The sequence below is a fragment of the Amblyomma americanum genome, chromosome 5 (assembly GCF_052857255.1).
Source record: "Amblyomma americanum isolate KBUSLIRL-KWMA chromosome 5, ASM5285725v1, whole genome shotgun sequence".
In the NCBI taxonomy this organism is placed as follows: Eukaryota; Metazoa; Arthropoda; class Arachnida; order Ixodida; family Ixodidae; genus Amblyomma; species Amblyomma americanum.
Genome location: NC_135501.1, coordinates 40,986,980 through 41,014,719, shown reverse-complemented (window position 1 = coordinate 41,014,719; position 27,740 = coordinate 40,986,980). Strand labels below are relative to the sequence as shown.

The window sequence follows — 27,740 nt, the reverse complement described above, 5'->3', positions numbered from 1 at the left end:
CAATTTCCCGCGATTAATACACCTCATGGCTACCAGAATAACGCAATGGTCAAACTCAACAGCTGTGCATATTAGAAAATTGCATGATGTCCGTCTATTTGAAAATTTGAATGAATTTTGGGGCCAGGATCAACGGTCCACTGTCGTGCACGAAAACAGGCGTACCTATTGCTAGCATAAGAGGAGATACAAACAAAGAGAGAATTACCGAAAGCAGATATGACTCTCACCTGTATATTTACAGAACTGAAACCACCGCTTCATGAATTTACGAAACCAAAACCGGCCCCAACTAAACCGGCTAAACCTCCAACAAAGTCAAATTCCCGTAAGTATACAAAGAGCTGTCACAGTGTCAGGTGCTGAGCTAATTCTACGGCCGCTTTCTTGCTTCATATGCTGAATGAAAGATGCACGTCGACTCTGCCTCATTTGCATCAGAGAGGGCCGTGACCCTGTGTGCGCTTAGTATGAGTTTTCGTCGACCTAGAATAGATGTTGGAAAATGTGTAATCAGTATTTTGTTGCTGTTGAGGAGACAGCTTTTCAGATTGTACGGTCGCGATAAGTCGTTAGTGCGAGCTGCTTCTTTCCATATGCAGATAATAAATACAGCGTGCAACGCAGTTAAACGTGGGCCAGAGAATGCTTTTCCCAGGTAAAGTGGTGAGTTGCTCGAGCTCAAATTCAGCACAGAAATGGCAATAGGTCGGCAGAATTGTTCTATAATACACTTGTTTTTGCTGTGTCCACTTGAATCGGCCAAAAAAAAAAATGACGGACATTCGCATCGTCTGCGGCGACGAAGAAAGGAAACTAGACGTTATTTCAGCCTTTGCACCCGTGACGCCGTCTCGTTAGCCGGCTGTCGAGATTCGTCAATGCAGAGAGGGTGGGGGTGTATTGCGGGAGGTTTGAAGGCGCTTTTTTAACTGCTTTATCAATGATCACAAAAAATATAGTCTGGCCAAAAGTCCACTAAATTTCAAGTCTTCCGTTAAAAAGCGCCTCCCACCCAACTTTTTTGCTGGATTTTCACAGCCGACAAACGAGATAGCGCCACGGTGCACTGGTTGAGACGTCGCTCCTCTAGAAAGATGCCTGCCGTGTGCGCCAAAAACCTGCTGCCCTTACCTTTCGCTTTTTTTTCCTTTCCACTTGAGGTAGTAGCTAGCGGTCCTTGTGGCGGCCGCTTGCAACATATGCGCGCATGCGCACATCACCGCGCGGTCGTGGCGCGCCGGCGCCATAGCAGACAACGTCTCTGCGCCAGACGGTAGAGATGGGCAAAACGGCTCACTTCAGTGAGCGGCTCAGAACGGCTCCGCTCACTGAAGTGAGCCGGATCATTTGAACGGCTCACCCGCTCACTTGGGTCGCTCAGGAAAGAGCCGGATCTTTTGAGCAACTCCTTTAAAGAACGAGTGAGCCGTAGCGCTTTCCTTTCCACTCCCTCTCTCCACAAGTGCGCTGGAGAGGCCCTGTTCCATGCCTGAATTTACTACACGGCTATTTTACTGATGCATATATTGTTTTCATGAAAGCCAAATAACTAGCAGGTTACACTGTAACCTCTGCTATAGAGCTTAGTTATTCGGCTTCAAAAAAAAAACGATATGTGCATTAGTAGAATAATCGTGTTATAGGTATTTTTACTAATACCTTCGAAATGTTGCACCAGCTCACGATGCACGATCGGTGGGAGTCGTGAGACATCGCTCGAACAACAGCTGTCAACGAACGGCGCCATCCTTTGCCAATGATTTGCCAGAAGACACGTACTGAGCGAAACAGCGCTCGCAGACAACGGACGACAACAAGGAAGACACAACACCGCAGGACAACACAAAGCGAGGACAAGCTCTGCGAGCGCTCTTTTGCTCGGAATGTATCTCAACCAACTCGCCCAGAAATACGCACTTTGCCAGAAGACCCGGCTCTGATTGAACAGTTCTTCGAACGGCTCACTGAACGAAAGAGAAGCGGATCTCCAAAAGAGCCGCACGGCTCACTGAACGAGAGAAGCGCCTCTCTAAAAGAGCCGCACGGCTCACTGCATGAGAGAAGCAGTTCACCAAAAGAGCGACTCTCCAAAAGAGCCAAACGGCTCACTGAACGAGAGAATCGGTTCACCAGAAGAGCGGCTCTCCAAAAGAGCCAAACGGCTCACTGAGCCAAAGACCCGGCTCTTCAAAAGAAGCGGATCTCCAAAGGAGCCAAACGGCTCACTGAGCCAAAGACCCGGCTCTTCAAAAGATCCGGATCTCCAAAGGAGCCAAACGGCTCACTGAGCCAAAGACCCGGCTCTTAAAAAGATCCGGATCTTTTGAAGAGCCGGGTCTTCGGCTCAGTGAGCCGATTGGCTCCTTTGGAGATCCGGATCTCTCGTTCAGCGAGCGGGCGACCCGTTCACTCAATCAGCTTTCTCGCACTGCTAACAGATGGCGCGCAAATCGCACCCGGCAGAAGACCCAGCGGCCCAGCTCTGACGGAACAGACACTTCGCCGTTCGGTACGGATCACTACGCGGGACTACGGTCCTATTGATCAGTGAGCCGGATCTCCAAAAGAACCGCCGCTCACTTTTACTGAGCCACGGCTCACCCGCTCTTTTAAAAGAGCGGCTCAGAAGATCCGGCTCACTCCTGAGCGACCCATCTCTACCAGACGGCGCCTTCCGCGCGTTTTCGACTGTTTAAGCCTATTTCCCGCAAAGTGCTCAAATTATAGGTGACTTAATAAGCATACGCCAAATCAAATGATTTGCTTTTATGTTGTCGTTGAACCTGGCCCGAGTTTACCACTAAGCAAAACTACGTGCGACTCGCATCATGCTGCGTAAGTGACATTCCAGGACGAGGCAAATCTGTCAAAATAAAATATTTTCTGAGGGCGTCTTGTTACGTTACTTGTGAACGCTAACTACATTAGACAGTTTTAGCTGTGCTTACGCAAGTGCTTGCGTACGCAACGCTACGGCGCTGCGTGCGTTACGCTGTCCGCTCCGAAGTATAGTTTTAGCTGGTTGTGCCGTAGCGATGGATGGATGGATGGATACGGCTGAACCCTTTACATCGGGCGGTGGCTCAAGCCACCTAGCCATGTCTTGTGAAATTTTACTCCTGTCTTGCTTTTAGCCACCAATCAGATAACCTTCGCTTGGTTACTTCTAACCTCTTAAAATCCACTTTCCCTTCACTATCCCTAAACCCCAATGCCTTGGGTAAGTCAGCCCCGCTGCCTTCCACTGTAGGGTGAAGCCATTTACAGAAAAGTATCAAGTGTTCAGCCGTTTCCTCCTCCTCTCCGCACGCAATGCACAAAGTGTCTATCTCCTGGTACCTGACTCTATACTTCTTAGTCCGCAAAACTCCAGTCCTGGCCTCAAACAACAAAGAACTTCCCCCACAATTATCATAGATATTTTCTTTGACAATTTCCTGTTTAAAGGTCCGGTATGTTTCTAGTGCCGATTTCGTCAGCATCCCTGTTTTCCACAAAGCTCTCTCTGTTCCTTTAACCTTTTTCTTAACCGATAATTGCTGATTTGCTCCCTTACTGCTGTCCAGATATTTGCTTGTCAATTTTCTAGTTCGCTTTCTCCATTTCGTGTCAACATTCTTTATATACAGGTATCTGAAAACTTTCCTAGCCCACCGCTTTTCCTCCATCCTTCTCAATCGTTCCTCAAATGCTATCTTACTGCTAGCCTCTCTGCTCTCGAAAGACGCCCATCCCATATCACCCTGTACCCCCTGATTTGGTGTATTGCCATGTGCTCCCAAAGCTAACCTCCCTACTCCCCGTTGCCTAATTTCCAGCCTTGCTTGAACATCTGGCCTCATACACAGGACCGCATTCCCGAAGGTCAGGCTAGGGACCATCACCCCTTTCCAGATCCCTCTTACCACCTCGTACCTATTGTAATTCCACAGTGCCCTATTTTTCATGACAGCTGCATTCCTACTAGCTTTATTCATTACATATTTTTCATGCTCTGTCAGATACTCAACACTGTTATTTATCCACACCCCAAGATACTTGTACTCATTCACTACCTTTAGCACGAACTCCTGTATTCTATGCTCGCCGCCCTCTTCATTAAATGTCATGACTGCAGATTTTTCCTTACTATACTTGAAGCCTAATCTATCTCCCTCTGTACTGCATATGTCTAACAACTTCTGCAGGTCTTCCTTGTTGTCAGCCATTATCACTATATCGTCCGCATATATTAGTCCCGGTAATGTCTGTTTAATCAATTCCCCTTGCTTGAAAAAAGATAGGTTGAAACCTAGTCCGCTCCCCTCTAGCTTGGCCTCCAAACCTTGCAGGTACAACATGAACAACAAAGGGGACAGAGGACATCCTTGTCTAAGCCCCCGCTGTATCTCTACAGGCCCTGATACATTTTTTTCCCATTTTATGAGCACTCTGTTACCTCTATATATATCTTTTAAAAGATTAATTACTCCATTTTCCACATCCAATGTGCCCAATATGTCCCACAAATGCTCCTGAGTAACATTGTCATAGGCTCCCCTAATATCCAGAAATGCTAGCAATAAGGGCCTATGTTCCTTTTCCGCAATTTCTATACACTGTGTCAATGAAAATAGATTGTCCTCCAACCTCCTTTGTTTCCGGAACCCATTCTGTAGTTCCCCTAGCACCCCCTCGTTCTCCACCCAAGCCTGCAGTCTATCCTTTATAATTTGCATCACCACCCTGTAAACCACAGACGTCACTGTTATGGGGCGATAGTTACTTACGTCTGCTTTGTCCCCCTTTCCCTTATATATCATGTTCATTCTACTTAATCGCCATTCATCGGGGACTTTCTCATCCACTATCATTTTGTTCACTACCTGTATTAATGTTTGCTTGGATTTTGGTCCTAACTTCTTTATCAACATAATCGGGATACCATCTGGTCCTGTTGATGTGCCACTAGGAACCTTCTTCTCTGCCCTTTCCCACTCTCCTTGCTCAAGTGAAGCTATTGCTGTAACCGGTCTATCCTCCTTCGATAAATTATGTACCACGTGCTTTGCTGAAAATTTTTTTCCGTCATCCTTGTTCCTATGTGTTTTATTGCTTCATCCCCTTCTAGTCGAATACCCTCATCTGTAACAATAAACCTTTGTTCTAGCCTAGTTTTATTACTCATTGCATTTAGATGTAGGCCCTGCAGGTGCGGCAGGTGCAGGACCTGATTGATCGCGGCATTGTCGAACACTCAAAGTCACCCTGGGGAGCACCAGCACTATTGGTGGAAAAGCCAGATGGCTCGTATCGATTGGTAGTGGACTACCGCAAACTAAATGCCGTAACTCGCATCGATCCATACCCCATCCCCAATATACAGGAGACGCTTTCTCAGCTGGGCTCTGCCAGGTACTTCACGGTAGTGGACATGGCGGCGGGATTCTGGCAGATAGCAATGGATCCGGCAGATGCCGAGAAAACGGCATTCAACACGCCCTCAGGGCACTATGAATGGAAAAGAATGCCGATGGGTCTGGCCAACAGCCCTGCTGTCTGGCAGAGAACCGCTGATGTTATCCTGGCAGGTCTTCTGGGGAGGCTGTGCTTCGTGTATATGGATGACATTATCATATACAGTGACAGTTTTGATAACCATTTGCGCGATATTGAGCAGGTTTTGGTACGACTAAGAGCAGCGGGTCTCAAGCTGAAGCCCTCTAAGTGCCAATTCCTCAAAAACGAGGTGAAATACCTCGGGCACGTTGTTTCAGCTGACGGCGTGCGACCGGACCCTGAGAAACTAAGGTGTGTCTCGGATTTTCCATCCCCGACTAGCGTCCGCCAGGTCCGGCAGTTTCTCGGCCTGATCGGTTACTACCGAAGGCACATAGAGGAGTTCGCCAAGCTCGCTAAGCCGCTCACCGCCTTAACAGCCAAAAATGTCGCCTTTCGCTGGGACGAAAACGCGGAGAATGCTTTTGGGGCCCTGAAAAGGAAGCTAATGAGTGCACCGCTGTTGCGCCACCCGGATTTTAATTTGCCCTTCGTTATGGCCACAGATGCGTCAAAGTTCGCAGTTGGTGCCGTGCTATCTCAGGTTATCGAGGGCAAAGAACATCCCGTTGCTTTTGCTAGCCGACAGCTGAGCCCCACAGAGCAAAAGTACGGAGCTACGGAAAGGGAGTGCCTTGCCGTTGTCTGGGCAGTAAAGCACTTCAGATGCTACCTTTACGGCCGCAAATTCAAGCTAGTCACAGACTGCCATCCTCTGAAATGGGTGATGAGTGTCAGGGACCCTAGCTCGCGACTCGCTAGATGGAATCTACACCTGCAGGAATACTGCTTTGAAGTTGAGCACAAGTCAGGAAAGACACATCTGAATGCTGATGCACTCAGCCGCACAGCTGCCGTGGCAGCTATAGATGAGTTTGTCCCCGTAGTCGACCCCGCCGAATTACGCACAGAGCAGTGCAAAGATCCTGACCTGAAGCGAATAATCGAAAGCTTAGAGGGCGCACCGTCTCACCCCGAACAGCTAGGTTATTTCATTGGCAAAGACGGCACCCTGTGTCGGCGCACGAGGCCAACCAGGAAAGGGAGACCAGAGAAAACCGCTTGGGAGAGAGTCGTCATACCTCGGTCGTGGACAGAAAGGGTTCTTCGCGCGTTTCACGATGCGCCATGCGCCGGTCATTTTGGCGTAGCGAAGACACGCAGGCGTGTGGAGCGTTTGTACTTTTGGAGTGGCATGCGACAGGATGTTAGAGACTACTGTGCGAAGTGTCATTCCTGTCTCGAAAGAAAAACACCCAAGGGACGAAGACCAGCTCCAATTCAGCCGTTCCCTGAGGTTTCGGCTCCCTTCGAGCGGACAGGTATGGACATAATGGGCCCATTGCCCACGACCACTTCCGGAAACAAGTACATTTTAGTATTTGTCGACCACCTTTCAAAATACGCGGAAGCGGTAGCACTCCCAGATCAGAAGGCAGACACGGTTGCAAGAGCATTTGTCGAACAGATCGTGCTCCGACATGGACCCCCGAGGACACTCTTGACAGATCGGGGAACGAACTTCGTGTCGCAGCTAATGAGGAGAGTTTGCGAGCTGCTTAAGATCGCTAAGAAGCAGACAACACCGTACCATCCGGCTTGCAACGGCGCGGTGGAGCGACTGAACCAAACCGTGGCCGGGTTCCTGTCGCATTTTGTTTCGCGCGACCAGCGGGACTGGGACTTGTGGCTCCCGTATGCAATGTTTGCCTACAATTCCGCAGCACACGAGAGCACGGGCGAATCGCCATTCTTTCTTCTCTACGGCCGAGACCCGGACCAGCCTAGTGAAGTGCCAGAGGGCCCCCGTCGTGTCCCATACGCTTCACTGGACGACTATAAGGTTGAGCTAGAATCGCGCTTGCAAGTGGCGAGGGACATCGCAAAGGAGTCCTTAAAGAAAGCGGCGAAGCGCAGGAAGGAGGTGCACGATCGCAGTGCTAGAGACGCGCCGTTTGATGTGGGGGACAGCGTGTACATTGAAAACTGCCAAAGGCAGATTGGGCTAGCTCGTAAGTTCCAGACGAAGTGGAGAGGACCGTGCGAGGTTGTCGAGAAGCTTTCTCCGGTAAACTTCAGAGTCCGAGACGTGAACCGGCGTTTGATAAGGATACACGCAAATCGCCTCAAGTCGGCACCGGTTCAGTATTCACGAAATGAGGAAAGGGAAAGCGCGGATTTTGATGGGGACAGAAGTGAAGCGGAGCGCGCAGATAGTTCGCAAGAAACGCCCTCTCCTGCATCTGTTCGGCAGGCGCCAGAGGTGACGGCCAGAATGCCACCGGATTTACTTCATGCATTGCTAGAAGAAGAAGCGCGCGAGGTTGCCGCGCAGATAACGCCAGGAGAGGCTCCTGCCACGAGCCCTCGCGAGTCCCAAAGCAGACAAAGGGGCACAGACTTACTTAGTATGACTCATGAAGGCCGATATCCGCTGCGAAATCGGAAAGCTAAGTCGGACTAATGGCGTAAACAGAGCGGAGTTGTGAACTGGTTAGAATTGTGTAATGCCGCAGCTCATAACATTGCTATGTGCTTATGTGTTAAGTTATCGGAGTTGGTAGTTAAACCTTTCTGTCATTAAGTAACACCTTCACAGGAGAGCATGCGGAGCGCATGCAGAACCTGCCCTACTTCCTTTCGTTATCTATATTTTTGTCTGTGCCGTGATCGTGCTAGACGTGGGAGCTCCTTTGTAACTGTGGTAAATTTATTTCGTCCAGTTTGGACTAGAAAGGAGAGGCTTGGGTGCTGAGTTTCATGTTTACCTGTAAAAGAAGATCAGTGCTGCCCCTGGAGACGCCAGTATTGACAGCGGAGGCATATGGTGCTGTGCAGTGGTGTTGAGTGCAGCGAAAAGTGTTTTGTCGGACGCACTGTGCGAGGCGATTCAGAAAGACAAGGGGAGCTGCGTGGACTCAAATGTTCGGAGAACATTCTTCTGGAGGGTGAGCGAGTGTGACATTCCGTGTGTGCTACGAGGATCCACGTTCGACGGCGCGGCGTAGACGGGAAACAGGCTTTATCCTCCCCAATTTCCGGTTACATTCCAGGACAAGGGAGCTGTCAGCGGGCCAGAGCGCGCCGTACCACAGCCGACGCTATGCGATACCGCGAAGACGACATTCTTTCCCTCCCCCCCCCCCTTTGTCGTGGGCTATCGCCGGGAAGGCACCCACAGCTTCCCAGAAGGGCCGCGACGGACACCTGTCATGGCGGACAGGCAGTACTCGCCAAGAATGTGGAAAGACAGGCGCTAGTGAATTAGCTCCGAAGAGAGAGCCTGTGTATACTCTCACTTGAGAGAGAGTGGTGGCGTTTTTGTTGTTTATTTTGTTTGTATTGTTAACAGACTCTGGGTTCGAGGCTAAGCCCAACCCAAAGGGGTGGTCCCCATCTCGCATGTTATTTTGGATTGGAGAATTGATGCTTTGGGCGGGCCACTGGAAATGACCGCCCTTAGTCCTTTGTTAATCAAGTGCTTAAAAGCACATGTAAACGGATGCAGTCCAGTCTGAGCTGGGGCTCCATGCTTAGCATGTAATGTGATGCTACTTAGGCACTAACCTGCCCGGTCGATGAGTAAAGTAGTGCAAAGTTTGTTCTTTTGTAAATTCAGTTCTGCTTTTTCCAGTTTAACTCTCTGTATATGTATGTTGTAAAATTATGCTCTGCTGTCATCATCTACAAGCTCGCCTCCTGTTCATCTTCCAAGCCGAACGACACTAGAGGAAGGGTTTGTGAACCATCCTCGAAGAAACGGACGACTATTGAAATTCTACTGCATACACGCTGAGGACGACATCGTTCGCCAAGAGAGCCTTCAGTGCCGAAGCCCGACGGCGTGCAGCTTCTGCCAGCAACCGCTCGAGCCCAACTCCGGAGCCACTCCATCGCCCCCATGAAGTCGTCGGCACGTAAGCTCGGACGCCCCAGCCTCTGATGTATAACCTTAACCATGTGTAATTATTGAATATACCTGTCTGTTTAAACTGAGCCATACGGTGTCTCTTTGCCTCTCCGTCCCGTGTGGACCTGCGCATTATGGGGGTCATCACACTATCCCATCCAACTACAGTTCAACAATACAATGATTGAATCCGTAAATTCTTGTAAATTCTTGGGCGTATTCTTTCGTAGTGACCTAGGCTGGGGTGACCATGTAAATCACGTCCGTTTGCGTGTAGCTCGATCTATTGGTGTGATAAATCGCATCAGGTACTTGTTGCCCATACAGGCTAAAAAGCAGTTGTATTTTGCCCTCATCCATTCACAACTGGTGTACTGCAATTTAATTTGGGGCACTTGCAACAAAACTGTCACAGCCAGATTATTATCATTACAAAAAAGAGCTCTGCGCGCATGTTCTCCTAATCCTTCCTCAGGTGACTGCTTATTACAGTCCTTCAATGTTCTTCCATTCCCACTGTGCTATAAGCTTTCAGTTGCTGTTCATATTTATCATAAAATAAAGCAGGACATCACATCTTTCAGAAACAAGTACGTGAACAGAAACATACGCTATAGTCTGCGAGTCACTTCTTTTATTTCCAGTCGTGCCCGGACAAACTACGGCACCTAACACATTGATAACCAAATTTCTGCAGTTTGCAATGTGTATCCTTCCATAATTGACGAAGCTGTAACTTGTAAAACCACTTGTCATTTCAAAAAGAAAATGAAGATGCTTTTTATGCGTACGACTGACCCATCAAATACTTGTGCTATGTAGTGTTTACAGTGATAGCCTCACTCCTGTCATATTTTCTATTGTGTTGCGAACTGTAGCGTTACTGGTCTTTTTCTTTTCTCTTTGTTATCCTATGTGCCTTCATTAACTTTCAACTACCGTGAAAATTGAACTAAAGAGCTTGTTGAGTTTTAATGAATGTAACTACCCTTCTGCCTTTGATGTGTGACCCGGGGTGAGGCCTCGTCAGGAAGAATGCCAGCAGCTTCTTCCTTTTGTCTCATCTCGTGGGCATGTACTGTGCATACAAGTTCATGTCTGAATAAAATGATTGATTGATTGATTGATTGATTGACTATCGTGTAAAGACGCGTAAGTTATTAATTTTTCGCCATTTCATTGTGGGATTTCTACAGGAATCACCTGTCCATTGCATCTGTTTATTTGCTGTAATGGCGGCTGAGTTTCAGAGACTACTTTCTAAATTTCCTAAAAGTGAGTCCGAAATAGAAAATCTTTTCTGGAACATACTCTCAGCCGCGGCGGATGTCAGTGATCACTATAGAAATCCTGCAGATTCGATAGCTCAAAACCTAAGATTTAATGCCTCTCTTATCATTAGCTCGCTCTGAAGGTTAGTGGATTTCACAAGGTTATTTTGCCCACCTCTGCCTCCCTTTGAATCACACTATCATCTTTTGGCTTTCTTTATCGTTCTATGGTTCGGGGTTAAACGCCTTTGGTTTGCGCAGTGTGGTGATTATATAAAAAGCTTCTTCGTGTTTTGTGGCGAACGATTGATGCCACAATCTGATTTATGCAGCTTTCCTAAACGCGCAAAGGGATGAAATCATGGGGGATATTTCTGGAGTCACAATGTTTTGCGCGCACAAAAGAAGCGTGATCTATCCCCGCCTTTGCGACGAGCACGTATGTGCGGCACGTCATTACACCCAATGTGCCCCACCTTATTCCTCTCAGTCACCGGCGCAAATGCAACTGACGACAGGCGCTACCCAAAGCGTGCCGCCAAGGAAGCCGACAACGCCGAGGACTGTGAAGACAGCGGCCAGGGTTCGTCCGGCCAGCCCTTCTGTAAGTGTGCGGGTACGTTCCCTGACCCATCTCCACGAAGTGCTGGACCAACCGGAGCACACACAATGCATTACTGTGAGCTATTTTTGGAACAAAGGGGAGCAGAATTGCGCCGGCCGGCGCTCTTTGACTGTTACGAAAAAGAAAGCAACACAGCAAGACTATTTAAGGTGAAAATGGAGACTAGCCAGGCTTTTGTAGTGGCTTTTTATGCTGCAAACGTACTTTGCCAGCTGAGATTCTAGCTGGAATGACATTTTGAGGCTGCGGAAGAGATGCCCCAGCCTGGGAATTTTCCAGCTGGGAACAAGAACTGTTCCAGGTGGACACGATTTCCGGTTCTATAATACTGCTGGAAACAAGCGTAATTCGTGCAGGAATTAGAAGGTTTTCAGCTGGAAAGGCATGCATGAGTTGCAGTTCAATAATCACGCCGGAAATTGTATTTGTTTACTTGTGAGTTTTACGAGCTAATTTATTCGGCAAAAGTTAATCACGGACGCAATCACGCAGTTTTCAGCCAAGTTCTCGCTGATTCTCGCTGAAAGTAAGTCAGTCTGGAGACGTATAGGTAAATATAGCGAATATAAGAGCGAGATCTTGATACTCCGGCCAGGAATCAGCAGAGCTTTGAGCGACGTTCTGGCGTAATTTTTGAAATCTCACTTAATTACTAGGAGTTATATATGGTACGATGTTTTACTGTTGTGGAGGCTGCTGTTTTGCTTTTGTTCTCTTAGTAGGATATAATAAATGACACTTCATTGTTCTGCAGCATGTTTGTTTTTCAGCTCAGAATAGTAACATTCCGTTAAAGCTGCTCGGTGCGCACGATTCTATGCCACAAGCTATGCCTACAACTAACCTGGGATGAAATGCAGCCTCGCCTGAGAGGTCTTCCTGCGGATCCCGCTACCCGAGACGCCAGCGAAAAGAGGTCAACTACGCGGAATGCGAGGAAAACTCGGACGAGGAATACCTGTGTGAGTTATCTGCGAAAGCCGGTTCCTGGCTTCCAACACGAGGATGAGAAATGCACACTTCATTGTAAATTAGTCTTTCATTATAGCTAGTAAGGGATCAATATATAAAATTAAGAGCGGCTTGTCTACAGCGTCGGGAGCTTTTAGCACACACCTTCTTGGCTACTGCACGCTTCACTTTCTAGGGCGGCCAGTTGGGGAACTTCTTATACGGTTAATGTATGACGCACAAAAGTAGTGCTGTGATGAATTATTTTTATCATGGCCCGAATGAGCCTTGAACACACAGACACGCATAATTCACGAGAGTTTGATTATGCTCTGGTCATCGAGCATTGCATATAAAATCCCAATGGGCATTGAAACTCCCTTGGACGTCCTGCGGACGTCCAGGCGTGCAGGACGCCCAAGGAAGGTTCGGTGCCGATTGGAATGTCGCCATCCTCGCATCTTTTTTTCCCCTAAACCACGGTGTGGGTAATCTGCTTCCAGTTTGCGATGACTGCGGTGTCGACCATCCCGGCGACTGCCCCAGACACGGACCATTAACCCATGTCAAGAACGCGAAGGTGAGTGCCAAGCACGCGAACTTGATGAATCTGAAAAGCTGCCTTCAGACTGCGTTCGCATCTACCTGGTTTCGGCAGGCAAATAATGATTCGGTGAAAAATATTACAGCGAACTTGCCGAGCGGACGTAGTACGTTGTGCGTAGCGTAAGAGCGTGCCTTCGTCCAATTGCACTTCTCAAATATGGCAATTCCCTCTCCATCCTTTCACCGCCTTTTTCATTCTATTCCTGACTGCGCGGTCCCGGTTCCCACCTTGATCGCACCCGTTCACTGCGCCTTTCCATTTGACCCCAGTCGGCCGCATATCAGGCCTTCTTGTCATTATTTCGTCACACTGCATATTCATGCGAACACAAATGAAGATAGTTTTCGAGTCTGAAACTTCAGCTCCAGAGAATGTGGTAAGTGTACGTGGCTTGTGTGTTTCCAGTGCTGTGGGCAATGGCATTGCAGGCAGCCTCAAAACGGCCACGCCGTTTGCAGGTGGATGACGGGGACCCGCTGCGCGCCAACAAGACCCTCCCCGAGGGTCTGTTCATCCGCCGTTCTACCATCAAAGGGGCCCAGTACGGCGTGTTCACCCTGAAACCGCTGCCTAACAGGGTCTACTTTGCCCTTACGAGGGCGTCACAATGGAGGACAACGGAGAGGGCAACGGCTACATCTGGGAGCTGCGTCGACAACAGGACCCCTTTGGGACCATTGGGGCAGTGGTTAGAGAACTTGTATTCCCCGTCCTTTACGACACCAGTTAAATAGTTACCAAGAAGAAATATTTCCACTCAGTGGTGCACTTCCATCAGATATGATGCAAAGGAACTTTTCAGTGAGTAGTCTAACTCCTTCTACCTTCCGGGATAAACCTACATATCGCATGATATAGCATCGAAATCCTCATTTCGAAGCTCCCTCGGCATGGTCTTCTACTTATTTATTTATTTACTCATTCATTGATTACTACGGACATGCTGTATGTCCAAGCAGGAGAGGGAAATACAAAGAGGGGAAAAAACAAAGCAAGTACAATAGTGCCGAACAATATAAATGCCACAAAATAAGCAATGCAAAATTACAATTGAAAATGCGGCTACAGTACAGCTAGTAAGCCAACAGTGAAGATATCAAGACTGATTAGAAAGCAACGGACAGTTCTCCGGTAGAGCATTTCTTTCAGAAACTGCGACTGCCAGTCGAGCTGTCGGGCAAGGAATCGTCGGTCGTGGCGGTAATTTTGATCCATCCATGCCGGACCACTCCCGTAAATCTTTTTTGTGCTTGGCGAAATGTCTCCATGTGTGAATTATTTCTGGACAAAAAGTATCTCCTCTGGACAAACAGTGACGAGGGAAACGTTCAATGCACCATGCTACTCCTGTCCCTTTCACTTTGTAGCTATGGACTGACAATGCTCGCAACAACTTGAGGCTGCAAAGCAGGTAAGGCCATCGACTCAGGATACACGACACATGAGCCTCATTTTGCCACTTATGGGAATCACAGCGCTGAGACAGGGACCAGGTACCAACTAGCTCAACACTCCGTTTTATTGAAGTTCATTTTAACACCACAACGTTAACGATCGCATTCTGCAGAAAATCCTTTGTCGGCGGCGTTGTGAGCGAAAAAATTTCCAGAGAAGCAACCTAGGTGGGTCACCCAGTTTACGTGACCATGTGGAGTCCTCACAAAGTGACCATCGAATTGCGAGCAAACTGGCTACCGTCATAACGAATTATGTCATAAACGAAATGTCATAAATATAAGCGGTGGCTATAGGATGCTGAAAGGCAAAAAGTTCAAATGATTTGAGAGTATTTCAGAGCGCCTCAAAGCAAAAGCTGGACAGAACATCCCGCTGAGTTTGTTTCCGTTTTGTACGCAGGTTTGCAAGGACGGGAAGGAGTTCCTGGTGGACGGTCGTCCGCTGAACAGATCCAACTGGATGCGCTACGTGAACTGCGCGGCCAGTCCACAAGAAGCAAACCTGGTGGCCTTCAGCCGTTACGGGAACATATACTACCGGACACCCAAGGCCGTGGGCGCCTGCGAGGAGCTCTTCCTGTGGTACGGCGAAGCGTTCGCTCGGGAGCTGGGGCTGCTCGGCAAGCCACGCGGTTCAGGGCAGTCCGCGAAAGGTGAGGGTCTCGTCTTTTCACGCCAGAGACGAGCACTCGCAATTGGATGGGGTGATCTGATTTAGATTTTTCATGGAGAGGCTGATGAGACAGTACTTTGCATTGCGAATGCTCAGGACAAATGCATCACTGCACAAAAGCTTTATTACAAGGATAGGGACGTCAAGTCGAAGTTGGCGTCAGTCGACAAGGAAAGTCGTTCAATCACAGAGACCGCAGTCACCGGTAACGGAGGTTTTATAATCTAATAAAAAGAAAAGACGAAATACAGGTGTCGCCCTCCACGGTTGATTTCGCAAGCATAATGCGTGCGTCCACACCGAATTCCGGGTGCGGATCCCAGAGGCCATACTTCATCACAATTCACTTTAAAAAAGTGGTAACCAGCTCTCTTCGATAAAGACGTCATGAGTTTGAATCGACTGGCAAGAATACTTTTAAATACAATTTTCTCGGCGTCGATTGCGTCTTTATGTGTTGGTAGAGCACCGGACGCGTAATTCGGAGGTTGTGGGTTCGGATTCCATTGATGGCATGTCGTTTTTTCTTCTGCTTTCTAAGCAATTATTTTTAAAATAGTTACCCAGTTAATCTTCCGTTGATGAAAATCGCAAATTAAAAAGATACTCTGCTCCTTGGTTTCGGTGACTGTCGGCTTCCGTCATGTCCGTTCTTTAGAGTGTGCGAGTATCTGCGGTGCTCACCGCTGCTTTCGCAGCGCTATTCGAGGTGTGGCAGAGGCGGCCAAGTGGCAAGTGCGCCACGAGGTTAGAAAATTAACTATTGCAATTTAGTCCATCAGCTTACTAGTTCACCAGTTGAGTTGTATGCTACAGGTAGGATTAGCCTTGCTTGTTCTGCCGGCAACTGCTTAATAGTGAGCTAAAACCGGTCGAATTAGTTTTTTGGTGTCCGCTTAACCTCGTATTACTACGCGTCAAACGCCATACTGTTACCTCAAAAAGCCCATTTTCAAAAAAAATTAGTGTCAAGCATTCCCGAAAGACCTGGTATATCGCCCGCCAGGCAGAGCGCCTAACAAGGCCAACATTAATGTCCTCCTCGTAAGGGTCTCAAGGAAGCGATGGGCAAATGCTTATTAAGGTCCGGCAGGTTTTCGGGGTGGCCGCCCGCAACCCTCGCGTCCCTTCGGCATCGTCACTGGCATGCATATATGAACGCTTACTTCCTAAGCTTTTTTGTCACCTTCAGAAAAATGGGATCTTGAAGCAATTAGTACAGACTATAAGAACGACCAGCAATCGTGCAGTTGTCCTTGATAGCACAAAAATGCCCTGGCGGCGCTTCGCAGAAGCAACCGCACAAGGTGATTTAAACAAACCTCCTCCTGCGAAAGCTCGACAGTGGCCTCAATTTCGAGACTTGTATTCCCGCACCCAGTGTCCTATCTGCAAATCCCGGTTTTTGAGGCTGATATCCACCACCAGCTGCGGGTATGCCTTGCGCTGGAGCCGACGAGAATCTGGCACCTGGTGCGTTAGCGGGCCTCTCGCCGACCAATCCTTCGTCATATATCGCTTGGAGGCAGAGACCGCATCACCGTTTATTCCTCGGCACCCTCAGAATTGGCAACATTTTTCATTTATTTAAATCCAAATCCACTTTATTTCTAACCTACAGGTTGGGGGTCCGCCAGGCAAAAAAGCTGTCACAGACAGCTTTACTGGGCCCTGGAGGCCTACAGGCAGCATCACGCAGTGGACTTCACAGCACAATCAGAATAATATGAAGATGAAGCTTATATCTAGAGAAAATGCAGTGCTTACACTTCCTAAAGAATGATACACACAGCATATGTCAAAAATGAATGTAAACATGAAGCTTATACACATAGCAAATGCAGTGTTCACACTTCCTGAAGAGTTATAAAGTAATATTGGAATATATTCCATTTTAATACATTTAAAAACCAAAACACGCCAGCACATTATGATGCAAACAAAAGATAATCGATTAAAAACCAATCAGTCTTCCGTCGGTCGAGTAGTGGTGTTAGTTCTAATTGTCAGTGCCATTAATTTGGATCGCAGTAATATTCATTGCCTCATCAGAAAATTTGTTAATTCGTGTCTAAATGTGTTAAGCGGGACAGTAAAGTTAACGTTGTTTTTAAGTTTATTATACAGTGATGGTATGCCGTAGTCAAGAGTGGACCGGCCATAATTTGTTCGCGTGCGCGGCACTGTTTTTAGTCCCTACGCAAGCTGTAAGCATGCAAAGGAGGGTGTGTATTATTTGGAAGGTTATGTTTATGCATATAGAGAGACAGTTTGTATTCATATAAATTAGTTGCTTTAAGGATATTGTGTTTAGTAAACAAGGGATCAGTAGATAGCTAGCGAGGGTTTCCATAAAAGTTCTTAAGAATTCGTAACACCTTTTTTTTTTGTATTCGCTCCAGTTTATTGTAATTATTGATGGCAGTAACTCCCCAGACTAAAATGCAATATTGTCACGTAGTGGTGACGGCAGTCGAAGCAGCGATGAAGACGGACGAAAGGGTCTTCTAAAAGAACTGTTTATTGGGCTGACTTGCACCCAAAATGGACTGAATCACTCGGCGGCGGCGAAGCGACAAGCGTGCTCGGCGGTCGTCGAACAGAATGCCGGCCGCTGTCGGCCGTGCTCAATTCAAAGCTGATAGCGAACTTTCGAGATAAAGAGCGCAAAGTCACTAGAACATTCCGGAACAACGTAGAATCAGCTCTGCCTGGCTGCGATCAATCGAGATAAATCTAGTCGCGTGTTGCGTAGCAAACAAAGCGATAAAGTGATGTGGCAGCAGATTTGAAAAATGAACACACTGCAAATATTCGCGGCATTACTCCCCTCTCAATGAAGCATCGACCCGATGCATTAAAACAAATAATGCGACTAGTAAGGAAAAAAAACGGATCTTGCGAAAATAGAGCATGGAAATGCAGTGGCCTTTAGCGCGCATAATACGGCTTCAGACGGACTACATGGACAACTTCTGGTCGTCCGCGGCGTCGCTGGGATGCAGTCATTGCGTCAGGGATGACTTCATAATCCAGTTCACCCAGCCGACGAAGAACCTTGTACGGGCCCAAAAAGCGGCGCAAAAGCTTTTCACTCAATCCACGGCGGCGAATGGGCGTCCACACCCAGACTTGGTCTCCTGGCTTGTATTCCGCATTGCGTCTTCGTAGGTTGTAGCGTCTGGCGTCGGACCGCTGCTGATCTTTGATCCGTAATCGGGCAAGCCTTCGAGCTTCTTCTGCGCGTTGAAGATAGGCGGCAACGTCGACGTTCTCTTCTTCTGTAACGTTGGGCAGCATGGCGTCTAGCGTGGTCGGGGCATCCCTGCCATGGACGAGCCTAAAAGGCGTCATCTGGGTGGTCTCCTGCACTGCGGTGTTGTAGGAGAAGACGACGTAAGGCAGGATGACATCCAAGGTTTTATGTTCGGCATCGACATACATAGCGAGCATATCGGCGATGGTTTTGTTCAGGCGCTCGGTCAGTCCGTTGGTCTGCGGATGGTATGCAGTTGTCCTCCGGTGGCTGGTTTGGCTGTAGCGCAGGATGGCTTGCGTGAGTTCCGCCGTAAATGCTGTTCCTCTGTCCGTGATGAGCACATCGGGGGCACCGTGTCGAAGAAGAATGCACTCCACGAAATATTTGGCCACTTCTGCTGTTGTTCCGTTCGGTAGGGCTTTCGCCTCGGCGTAGCGGGTCAGGTAGTCGGTCGCTATGATGATCCACTTATTTCCAGATGTTGACGTTGGAAAAGGGCCAAGCAAGTCCATGCCAATCTGCTGAAAGGGTCTTGAGGGAGGTTCAATGGGGTTCAGAAATCCTGCTGGTCGTGTGGGAGGAGTCTTTCGTCGCTGACAATCTCGGCATGTTTTCACATAGTGTGCGACATCGGCTGACAGTCGGGGCCAGTAATACTTGTCTTGAATGCGGCGGAGGGTGCGAGTAAACCGGAGATGTCCAGCTGTCGGCTCGTCGTGTGAAGCCTGTAGAACTTATTCGCGGAGACAAGTAGGTACAACAAGGAGGTAGGCTGTTTTGTTCGCTGTAAAGTTCTTCTTCACAAGGACCTCATTCTGCACACAGAAAGAAGACAGTCCTCGCTTGAATGAAGCGGGGGGTGAAGAAACCTTGCCTTCCAGGTACTCGATGAGGCCTTTTAGGTTGGGGTCCGAGCGTTGCTGCTGAGCAAAAGAGCTTGCGCTGATGGGTCCCAGGAAGGCGTCCTCATCGTCGTCCAGCGGCGGTGCATCTACAGGGGCTCGTGAGAGGCAATCGGCGTCAGTGTGCTTGCGTCCGGACTTGTAAACGACGGTGACGTCAAACTCCTGGAGACGCAGACTCCATCGAGCGAGTCGGCCAGAGGGATCCTTCAAATTGGCAAGCCAGCAGAGCGCGTGGTGGTCGCTGACCACCTTGAACGGCCGTCCGTAGAGGTAGGGGCGGAATTTCGACGTAGCCCAGATGATGGCAAGGCACTCCTTCTCAGTGGTCGAATAGTTAGCCTCGGCCTTGGAAAGGGAACGGCTAGCGTATGCGATGACCTTCTCCAGCCCGTCACTTTTTTGAACGAGAACGGCGCCTAGTCCCACGCTGCTTGCGTCGGTATGAACTTCAGTATCGGCGTTTTCATCAAAATGCGCAAGGATCGGTGGGGACTGTAAACGACGCTGAAGTTCCTTGAAGGCTTCTGCTTGCGGCGCTTCCCATTTAAACGGCACGTCTGCCTTCGTCAGTTGGGTCAGGGGCTCGGCGATGCGAGATAAGTTTTTCACAAATCGTCGGTAATATGCGCATAGTCCGAGAAATCTGCGCACTGCTTTCTTATCGGCCGGCGGTTGAAACTGTTCAATAGCAGCTGTTTTCTGCGGGTCTGGGCGTACTCCTTCCTTGCTAACGATGTGGCCTAGAAACAGCAGCTCTTCGTAGGCAAAGTGGCATTTCTCTGCTTTAAAGGTTAGGCCAGACGACTTGATTGCGTCTAGTACTGTTCGAAGTCTTTTGAGGTGCTCTTCAAAGTTCGAGGCGAAGACAACGACGTCATCTAAATATACCAGACAAATTTTCCACTTCAGGCCTGCCAGCACTGTATCCGTTACTCGCTGAAACGTCGCTGGTGCGGAACAGAGACCAAATGGCATCACCTTGAACTCAAACAGCCCATCCGGAGTTATGAATGCTGTCTTCTCGCGATCTCTTTCGTCGACCTCAATTTGCCAGTAGCCGCTCTTGAGGTCCATCGATGAGAAATATTTGGCGTTGCAGAGGCGGTCCAGTGTGTCGTCGATGCGGGGGAGGGGGTAGACGTCCTTCTTTGTTATGTTGTTCAAGCGGCGGTAATCCACGCAGAATCGAAGTGCGCCGTCTTTCTTTCTCACTAGAACAACCGGTGCCGCCCATGGTCTGTTTGAAGGCTGGATGACGTCGTCGCGAAGCACTTCTTCGACTTGGTCCCGGATGGCTTGTCGTTCTCGCGGAGACACACGGTAAGGGCTTTGACGGAGAGGTCGGACGTGTTGATCCGTTATAATGCGATGCTTGGCAATTGGCGTCTGTCGCACCTTCGGCGATGACGAAAAGCACTCACTGTAGTTTTGAAGCAGATTGCGGATCTGGTCTTGTCTGTTCCGGTGCAGGGCTGGGTTGATGTCGAAAGTGGGTGAGTTCTCTTGGTCAGGCGGATCTTCTGCGGAGGGGTCGGAGAGGGCGAAGGAATCTCGTACGTCAGATATTTCGTCGTAGAAAGCAATCGTCGTTCCTCTGTTAATATGCCGGTATTCTTCGCTGAAGTTAGTCAACAGTACTTCGGCCTGGCCATTGCGGAAATGTGCGATGCCTCTTGCGATGCTGATTCCTCGGTCTAGTAGCAACTGCATGTTCCCTCGATGATGGCTTCAGTGTTTATGGCTTTCGTGGCGCCTACGGTCACGATAACGCTTGAACGGGGTGGGACGCTCACTTCTTCCTCCAGGACACTTAGGGCAACGTGATTTTCCCGAGTTTTCATCGAAGCGATACCTTCGTCCGTCGAAAGCGTGATCAGCTTGGATCGCAGGTCGATGATCGCCTGATGCTCATTAAGGAAATCCATACCCAAGATCACTTCGCGGGAGCATTGCGGTAGCACAACAAAGGTCGCAGGATAGGTATGTCCTTTGACAGTCACTCGCGCTGTGCATCGTCCTGATGGCGTAATGAGGTGGCCCCCAGCGGTGCGAATTTGTGGGCCGTCCCAAGCCGTTGTGACTTTTCTGAGCTGCGCAGCGAATGTTCCATTCATCACCGAGTAATCGGCTCCTGTGTCGACTAGAGCGGTAACTTTCCGGCCGTCGATAGTCACTTCTAGGTCGGAGGTCCTGGCTCTTGCATTGCATGTCGCTCTCGGCGTCGGGTCACGGCTTCGTCGCGTATGCGAGTCACGGGTTGGGCGTGTGGTCGAAGCTCCTCTGGGTGGCGGCGTCGATTTCAAGGTAGCTTGCGTCGTGGTCGAGGTTCTCATTGTGTGCGGCGTCGGTGCAGCGAGTGTCGGTTCTTCATGCGGCGTCGCGGGTGCAGCGTCTTCATGGGGCGTGGTCGGTGGAGGATCTTCGGCGTTTAGCTCGTGAGCAACCTTACCTCAGGAGGTTGCTGCCTTTAGTTTCCCCTACGGGGGCTGGGCGACCTTCCTCGTACCGCGGCTGCGTAGGTGCGGTGTGGCGACGCAAAGCGCGAGGTTGACGGCGATGGTGAGCGCGAAAAGCGGTTCGGCGTGTACTCTTCTCGACGCAGGTACTCGTCGATTTCGTGCGGATGTTGTCCGAAGCGTGGTCGTGGGGCGTTAACGGCAAATCCTCGAAGACCGATACGTCGGTACGGGCAGTGACGAAGAATATGGCCGGCCTCACCGCAATGGAAGCACAACGGCCGGTTGTCGGAAGTCCTCCAGGCGTCGCATTTCCTGGGGCTTGAGCGTCGGTCATAGGCTGGGCGGGTGGGGGCTGGGAGGCGGCTTTGTGGAACGATTGGCTCATCTCGGGGAGGACGTGGGGGTTGTCGCTGGGGCTGAGCAGTACTTACTGCAGCGGCGTAGGTCATGGCCTGGGGTTCTGTGGCCGTCGGGGTGCCAAGTGCCTGTTGCACTTCTTCCCGTACCACATCCATCAGAGTCGCTGCTTGTGGCTGTGGGGAAGATGGCAGTAATCGGCGTAGCTCCTCTCGTACGATTTCGCGGATAACTTCCCGCAAGCTGTCGCTGGTGGTGGCCGGCGTGTCCGAACGGATTGCACAGGCAGAGGAAGGGCGATTGTACTGCCGAGCTCGAACGTCGAGGGTATTCTCAATCGTGCAGGCTTCTTGCATAAACTCCTCGACTGTTTTTGGCGGCTGGCGGACGAGGCTTGCAAAGAGTTGTTCTTTTACGCCGCGCATTAAAAACTGAACTTTCTTTTCCTCGGTCATCCCGGGATCGGCGCGGCGAAATAGGCGCTTCATCTCCTCGACGTAACTGCGGACGGGCTCATTCGGAAGCTGGATCCTGGACTCGAGGAGTCGTTCGGCTCTTTCTTTCCTCACGACACTGGTGAATACCTTCAATAGTTCTCTCTTGAATAGCTCCCATGTCGTAAGGGACGACTCGTAGTTTTCGTACCACGTGCGTGCGGAGCCATCCAATGAGAAAAAAACGTGTCCAATCTTTGCCGCATCATCCCACTTGTTGAATGACGCCACGCGCTCAAATTGGTCCAACCATTCTTCAGGGTCTTCGCCTAGGGATCCATTGAAAGTTGGCGGCACCCGCGGCTGCTGCAGTATGATCGGTGTCGACATCTTTGGCGAGGTTGCAGTGCTGGTAGCAGCGTCTTTTCGCTGTCTGGTGCGGTCCGGCAGTTTCCCGAACTCAGGCTCCTCTCCCTGGAGACGTCGGCTGGCTCGCTGAGCTGCTTGTTCGTCCTCGGGTGTGAAGCGCTTAGGGCTGGGTTCACGACTTGAAGGGGGCGTCCGGAACATGGAAGTTACCCCGCACCTCCACCAGATGTCACGTAGTGGTGACGGCAGTCGAAGCAGCGATGAAGACGGACGAAAGGGTCTTCTAAAAGAACTGTTTATTGGGCTGACTTGCACCCAAAATGGACTGAATCACTCGGCGGCGGCGAAGCGACAAGCGTGCTCGGCGGTCGTCGAACAGAATGCCGGCCGCTGTCGGCCGTGCTCAATTCAAAGCTGATAGCGAACTTTCGAGATAAAGAGCGCAAACTCACTAGAACATTCCGCAACCACGTAGAATCAGCTCTGCCTGGCTGCGATCAATCGAGATAAATCTAGTCGCGTGTTGCGTAGCAAACAAAGCGATAAAGTGATGTGGCAGCAGATTTGAAAAATGCACACTGCAAATATTCGCGGCAATATGAAATACGAGAGTAGAAGTTAGCAAAATATAGTGCTTCGCGGGGAGTAATTCTCTCAGCTTATAGAGACAGCCAACTGTTCTACTTAATTCTATCGCTAGCTTGCTAACATGCGTGTTCCACGACATCGTTTCTTCGAACCAGACGCCTAAAAATTTTTATGATGTCACACGCCGAAAAGCTGTGCCTTGAAAATTTAGAACTAGCTCAGTTTCGCAGGCTTTATTATGTGGCTTGAAAATGATATATTTAGTCTTTTTAACATTCAAGGTTAATCTATTTTTATGCAACCACTCCAAGTTTGATCAAAAAACTATTTATGACAGTGTTCAATTCAGTTACGGTTTGTGCGGAGAAAAAAATATTTGTGTCATCAGCGTAGATGACCAGTTTCGGGGAAAGAGGAAAACTGCACATATCATTGATATACAGAATGAACAGCAAAGGTCCCAGGATCGACCCCTGAGGTACACCATGTTTTACCGTTGTAATCGAAGACGTAAGGTCACCAACTTTTACACACTTTTTCCTGTCTGAGAGGTAACTTTTGATAAGATCAAGGGCAACGCCACGTATGTCATAATCTTGCAAGTTTGAGAGTAATATATTATGGTCTACAGATTCAAATGCTTTCGTGAGGTCAACGAATAAGCCTACAGTGAATTCTTTGTTATCAATGTTCTTAAGTGTTTCATCTTTGATTTGTAGTAAGGCCATTTTAACTGTTTTTCCTTTCTGGAAGCCGTACTGTGAATCGCTGATAGCATGGTATTTAGTAAGAAAATTTGTAAGTTGAGCATTATTAACATTCTCAAATACCTTAGAAAATACGGGTAAAACGGATATCGGGCGATAGTTTGATACATCACTAACACTTCCACCGTTGTGGACCGGGGTTATACGCGCTTGTTTAAGGTCAGAAGGAAAGATACCAGTTTCAATCATTTGATTTATTATAAAGGCGAGTGGCATGGCTATAATCGGCGCTACATGTTTAATAGGGGCACTGCTCGGGTCATCTAGTCCAGCAGCGACATTCTTTTGAATTCTGGCAATGAAGCTGAGGACTTTTGGAAAGTAACGGGGGAGAATATAACTGATTTTTCAAGCCTTGATCGAAGTATTGAAAACGAATTAGGACAGTCTCTGTTTGGAGAAATGTAGTTGCCAACGTTAGAAAAGAACTCATTCATTGCATATAACGCCTCTATATCAGTCTTCTCATCAGCAAAAGCTGAAATATTAAGAGGACGAAGGTGATTGGATAAATTATTGTTTTCTTGCCATAGCTTTCTTGGGTTGTTATATATTTCAGCAAATAGGCACTGATAGTAGTACATTTTGCCTTCCTTCAATCGCCATTTAATTTGTTACGAAATGCCTTGAATTGTTTTAGCAGAATAGTATCACGTGATTGGCGGAAAGCGTGGGACTTTTTGTTTTTTGCCTTTATTCTCTCATGCACGGTGGGCGTAATCGAAAGCTTGCGTGTGTTTTTTTCCTTCGGTTAGAATTGTGCACAGGGGGAAAATGTTTATTTGCTGAGGAAAAAACAATACGCTTGACAAGGGTCGCATTCGGCGTCGATACTTTCCCAGTGAATATCTTGTATCGCAGTGTGAAATTTTTCGAGTGAAGCAGAGCTTATGTCACGATAAGTGGAGCTGTAAGTGACTTTCTGTTTGGCAATCGCTGTCGGCAAACAAGTAAACACCGGGAGGTGGTCACTGATATCCAGGGAAAGCACACCTGATTAGCACTGGTCACAAGGTACATTAGTAAGGCAGATATCGAGAAGTGTTGCACAGGTATCGGTAACACGGGTAGGCAAAGAAATTATATTTGAACAAGCGAAAGTTTGAAGCATGGTTTCTAGGTGCTTAGAAGATGAATCTTCACCGAGCATATTGATATTCACATCACCCATAACCAAGAAGGCTCCTTGCATTGAATGGAGGCTTGACAGCAAAGTTTCCATGAATTCAAAAAATTAGGATTTGTAGCCTAATGGTGGCCTATAAACAGCTGCTATAAGAATATTTTTCAACCGTACCACAAGGCACTCAGTACTGGGTGTAATGCATGTTAATTCGTTGACAGCTTCACAGGTATTTGAGGCTTTGATGAACACAGCAATTCCACCGCCTCTGCTTGCGGACCGCAGGATGCCGTGATAAATACAATCTGTTATAATCGGTGGACTATCAGTTACAGAAAGCCGGGATTCTGTGAATAATGTAGCATCAAATTTATCCGATAAGTCATCGAAGAACATGTGCAAATCGTGCATTTTATTTTAAATGCTTCGAGCATTTAGGTGAAATGCCCTGAAGTAATGAGACGGTATTTTAAATGCTTTGTTGAAATTGTCCAGTTCATAGTATTTACACTCTGGCGCGGTAGCCATATCGCTGTTTGTGCGACAGTGAGTTTGGAAAAGCATTGCACGTCCTACTATTGCATTTTGTTCAAATCTTCTAGGCAGATGAATATTACCATGTCGGATGAATCTGTCTTCCTAGCACAAATTTTTCCGCCTTGTGTCCAAACAAATAGCCATGCTGCCTTTCGTTTCTGTGCTACTGCGGCTCCCGAAAGCTGTTTGACCTGCCTAGTCAGATGTTCATTCACAAATACAGAAGCATCGGTTTCGAAACCAATGTCTTGAGCAGAAAAACGTGCCTTCCTGGCTTTAGCCAATACAGCATTTCGCTTGTCACGTCGCACAAAGTGTACGACAATGTTCTTCACATCAGACTTGTTGTTTGGTACTCTGTGGCAAATGTCAACATCTTCCTGAGTTACCGGCTCCCCTACCTTTTCACAAATCTTCTGTACAGTGTCAAAAACGTCTCCACTATCAGGCACACCCTTGATTTCTAGGTTATTGGCCGGTGAGTACTGTTCCAATTATGTGATTCGCATGTGCAGTTTCTGATTTTCTGCAGCGAGTTCTTGGTTGCAGTTGCGAGTTGCGGCGCAAGTTCCTCACGTAGAGCCTTTATTTCTGCGTAGAGTGTGTTGACACTGTCACAAGATTCACTACAATATTCTACACTCTGTTTGAAGGAACAAAGTTCAGCACGAATTTAACGTTTGAAATCCTCAAGCGTCTTACTAAGCTCCTTCGCGTTTGACATGACAAATAACTGATTGAAAACACTATGACAGTTCTTCGGCAGCAGTGCACGCAACAAGAGTAAGATAATAAGAAATGAGCTTTCAATATCTTTCAACCATCGTTACATACCCCCTTTATGTCCTCAAGAAATAAATAAATATCGATTTTACCAACCGACCAAACAAACAAATAAACGAACAAACAAACAAACAAACAAACAAACAAACAAACAAACAAACAAAGCCGTGGTAACTCTTCTGTGCATGTCTGTAGAAGTGAATTTGCGATTGCTGGCGATTAGTGCTGAAACTCTAGTTTGTTCCTGAGCTCTCCACAATTTACCTCTTGTTTCTTCCCACAGAAGGCGGAAACAGCGAGGCCAGACAGCAACCGGTCTTCCCCTGCGACACATGCGGCGAGCTCTTTTCCGCACGAGACCACTTGGAGGAGCACAGGCACCCGCAGAGGCCACAAGGAAGGCACCGCTGCGCCCACTGCCCCTATTCGAGCGATCACAAGTAAGACACTATTCGAACTCTCCCATCGTTTTGATTTTATGTGAGGTTTCAATTGGGGTATAATTAAGTTATCCCAAATTAACCGCGGCTGGCACGGTTAAAAACCTCCCGTACCCTACCCCGTGATCGCTCGCGCTACCGGGGGGCCGCCGACCACGGCGGGCCTTGCTCTGTGTTGGAAGAAAGGAACAGCACCCTGGCTGACACAAGCAGGCATTTATTGCTACAGCAACAATAACGCCAGTTAGCAACAAAATACCCGAAGGAATCGAGGTCGTCCGACTCACCAGCACGGTTACGAGCGAAAGTTCGCCCACGCTAAGGCAAGCGAGAAACTCCGAGGCCGGAAGGGACAAGCTGGCGGGAGGGTGTTCCCGACACGAGGCCTCGCTCCGCTAGCAAAGAGCGCCGCGCCGACCAGTCGGTGCGCGTCGGGTTCCCAAGCCGAAAATTTGGCGCTATGCCCTGCGCGCGCCCGCAGCAATCACGCCGTCTGTGGCGCTCGTGTCGCTGCGACGCCGGCGCCCTTCCTTGCTAGTCAAGGTAACTATTAGGGAGGACCCATAGCGGGAACCAAACCAAAGAGGTCGAATCGTCGCAGTTAATATGTAGATGTACCTGCGACTTGCGAGAAACAATTAGGGTGTTTCAATACTTATATTCAAGGGCAGGAAGAGGTGAGGG

At 48.6% G+C, this 27,740-nt stretch overlaps 1 protein-coding gene and 1 pseudogene across 3 annotated transcripts in view; one reads left to right on the top strand and one right to left on the bottom strand.

Annotated features, from left to right (window-relative positions):
• The window catches only part of LOC144132405 (uncharacterized), a 273,566-nt gene that overhangs the window by 72,215 nt on the left and 173,611 nt on the right, over positions 1 to 27,740 (bottom strand). The window lies entirely within an intron of this gene.
• LOC144133607 (histone-lysine N-methyltransferase PRDM9-like) overlaps positions 1 to 27,740 on the top strand; it is a 28,673-nt pseudogene that overhangs the window by 195 nt on the left and 738 nt on the right.